Source organism: Emys orbicularis, chromosome 10, assembly GCF_028017835.1.
Source record: "Emys orbicularis isolate rEmyOrb1 chromosome 10, rEmyOrb1.hap1, whole genome shotgun sequence".
NCBI classification, from domain to species: domain Eukaryota; kingdom Metazoa; phylum Chordata; order Testudines; family Emydidae; genus Emys; species Emys orbicularis.
Genome location: NC_088692.1, coordinates 32,878,851 through 32,882,403, shown reverse-complemented (window position 1 = coordinate 32,882,403; position 3,553 = coordinate 32,878,851). Strand labels below are relative to the sequence as shown.

The following is a 3,553-nucleotide window of genomic DNA, read 5'->3' as shown; positions in this document are numbered from 1 at the left end:
TACGGTCGGGACCTCTGTGACTCTGGCTCAGGGTTAACTGGTCTCACACGGTCGTCCACATCTGGGATGAGTCAGGCTGTGTCCACAACAAACTCTGGTACAGATGCGGCTAAGCTCCACAGCAGACCATGGTACCACTCTGTAGTCACTTTGTACTTCATATGTCTATGGCCCAGCCAGAGCTCCTTTGTTAGCTGAGAGGCCTCTTTACTGCCAACCTGCTATGTGATCCAGCCCATCGGGTGGTGGTTACTTACACTGCCTTCCCTGCATGCCAGCCTCAGTTGATTGCTGGCCACCCAGGTTCTGGAGGGCCCCGATTAGCAAAGGGTACGTGTCTTTCAGACAGACTATGTCTGCCCCTATGAGGAAGTCAGTCTCTCAGGAATGCCTCATGGGCCTCAAGACCCCATGACACAGCACAGACTTGGGCCCAATCCGAATGCTCTGCGGACAAATTCCTATGGAAGTTCTCCTGCCTCTGCTTCGAGGCCAGGGGGAGCTCAGTGATCATTACATCTCCCCCATGCAGGGTGGCAAGGATGCCCATGATGCTAGCCAATCACCTTCTTGCCCCAGAAGTTGAACTTCTGCTCCTCAAAATATTTACGCAGGGTTAGAGCTGCCTCCCAGAGGGGTGCTGCCACCCCAAGTTGGGCCCTGTAGTGCTGGGCAATGGTTAACATGTGGCTGCAGAAGGGGTAGCTGGTCTCCCTGGAGAAGGTGTCAGCCAAGAGCCCGACCTCCTGGGGGAACACAGCCTCCAGCCCCTCAAGGGTGGCATCCGCAGTAGCCGCCTGTGGCACGTGGGCAGCCCATGCCCCACAGGGGAGAAGGGAGGCTGCCTGGATGCAGCCATCTTGCAAGGCACACAACACAGCTCTCTCTAGCATCACATACACCACACAGTGCTAATAACCGCTCTGCCTGTTGGGACCTTTCAAGGAAGAGCACTCCCTCGCCTTCGTACACACTACATTGGAGCGAAGTGAGTACTAGAGACGCCTGATTTCCCTGTAGCTTCACCAGCTTTTAGGTCCTCCTTTGATCTAAGTAAAAGGATTTGTTTGAACCTTGTAGCCCTTATATCTGATGTTTTATTAGTGTTCTTCCTTCCACACCTGTTTCTATCTGATTCATGGAAAACCATGAGAATACTGTGCTGGCCACTCTATGGTCCTGAAAGACAGCAGAGCCCAGAGGACAAAGGCCTCACTCACTGGAGCTAACGCAGTAGCACTATTGGCTAGTAGACGTAGTAATCCTTATCCTGTTTGATTCAGCCACTAGTAGGAGGCAGCACATTTAACCAGTGTGATATATATCATTAAAGGTCCACTGTTTTATTACAGAACTGCAATAGGTACCTGAAGGGAAATTCTAAGCTCATTTAAACAGTGTTGACAGAGAGTGACTCCAGCAAAGACAAGAGGTTTATATAAATGAGGCCGGAATTTGATGTTCCACATTTAAGATTCTATGTAAAGATGAGAGAATAAATTACTCAACAAGTTTTGCCTTATTAGTTGTGAATTGTCAGCCTACAGATCACAAAATCCCACATGTATTCATTACTTGTTATTATTCACAAATCTCTTTGATAAATAATTCTTAGACAGTCAGAGAGACACGGTGCGTTAGGAAATACCTGTTAATGGACCAACGTCTGTTGGGGGGAGAGAGAAGCTTTTGAGCTGCCCAAAGTTCTTGACTTCCTCTTTAAGAAATAGTTTGTTGCAAATATTCACAATTCAAGCTGTCTTGATTAGTCACATGGTATTGTTTCTGTTTCCTGATTGGATGAGTTATATAAAAACAATACAGTACAAATCACAAATTTAACAACCAAATATACACTTTGAAATACACCAGCATGTATGTAGAATGTGACACATTTACACTCGTAGCCAGTGATGTGAAACATTTCTAAAATTGTTGCAATAACCATATTAAATCTGTATCCCCATTAGGTGGGACTGGGCAGGACATGGGGCCAGAGTTAAGGTTGTTTCTGGAAATTAAGTCTGAATTCCCCCAACTGTCAACTTAAAAAAAACCCGGCAATGTTTGTATTATTATTTGTATCACCGTAGTGCCTAGGAGACTAGTCCTGGCCCAGGGCCCAAATGTGTCAGGCACTGTACAAATACAGAACAAAAGGACAGTCCCTGCCCCAGAGATCTTTGTTTCTTTTTGTTTGCAATCTAGCTTTCCGTCCTTAGTTTTATCTTAATGACATTTACAGGATGGGATATTAATATTATTTGGCCTAAATTTTCACAAGTGGCTAATGATTTTGGGGGTCCATCCTTTAAGCTAGGTTTCAGAGTAGCAGCCGTGTTAGTCTGTATCCGCAAAAAGAACAGGAGTACTTGTGGCACCTTAGAGACTAACAGATTTATTTGAGCATAAGCTTTCGTGGGCTACAGCTACTGTTGCATCCGATGAAGTGGGCTGTAACCCACGAAAGCTTATGCTCAAATAAATTTGTTAGTCTCTAAGATGCCACAAGTACTCCTATCCTTTAAGATGTGTCAATTGCAACACCCAAAACTTGGGGCACCCACAAATATTAATCACGTGTGAAAACGTGGGGCTTGAAATCCTGTATGAAATGCTCTAAGAGGGCTAACTTCTGATGGCACTGGTGTCAATCTGGAGTAACTCCATTTCCCTTTGATGGCCACACTCTGGAGTCAGTCTGATATAAGTGAGGTTCCCTAGTTGAAGTTCGGTTTTATAGAGATTCAACCTTTGGCTATATAGGAAGAACACACCACCCCCACCACCCCTAAAATGACAACCCTTACTCTTTGAGTGGGAAATGTTTTTTCTGAGAATTTACAAGTAAACCCATTCTAAGTTTCTGAGCTACAATTAATTCATATATGAGCTCTTGAAGAAATTTAACCCCCTGTGTCAAACATTTTTTGTCCTGAATTATCTCAGTGACCATGAGGGGTAAAAAAAGTTGAAAATCTAAGGTCTTTAAAAAGCAATTAAATCTCATTTTGGGATCACAAGCACTGAAATGCCTTGATCATACTTGTACACTGGCGCTGATACAATGGTGTCACTAGAGGGCAGAGGTAAGGTTGGTTGGGTGCCCTAGCTGTGCATTTCTAGACTGTAACATCCCTGTTGAGTATTTTGCTTTCCATTCCTGGTCTGTGTTCTCTAGCATCAATCTGTCTTAATGCTGGGTTTTATTTTGTCTGTGTTATTATTGTTTTGTTCTTTTCCAGGATATTGAAGAAACTGGGTGTTTCCAATATATTAGTGGATGGAATCAGAATGAGATTTCTCTACTACCTGAAATAATCCCTCTAAAAATCCCAGGGATGGTAACTTCCTTTTTCACTATAAGGTCCCACTTTAATTTAACTTTCTACGAATGCTTCTCTAGCCATACAATTATACATTAATTAATTCTTACCACATTTTCTAGTGAAATATCTGATCCCAAACCCGTCACATGAAACAAAGCCAAGCAAAAACAAACAGCTGAGCTGGCTAATGGTGTGATCAATCTTGAAGGAATCAGTCACTTTAT

The 3,553-nt window shown here is 43.7% G+C and overlaps 1 pseudogene; it reads right to left on the bottom strand.

Moving 5' to 3' along the window:
• Positions 1-249: 249 nt before the first annotated feature.
• On the bottom strand, positions 250-893 carry LOC135884593 (EEF1A lysine methyltransferase 3-like; annotated as a pseudogene).
• Positions 894-3,553: the final 2,660 nt, after the last annotated feature.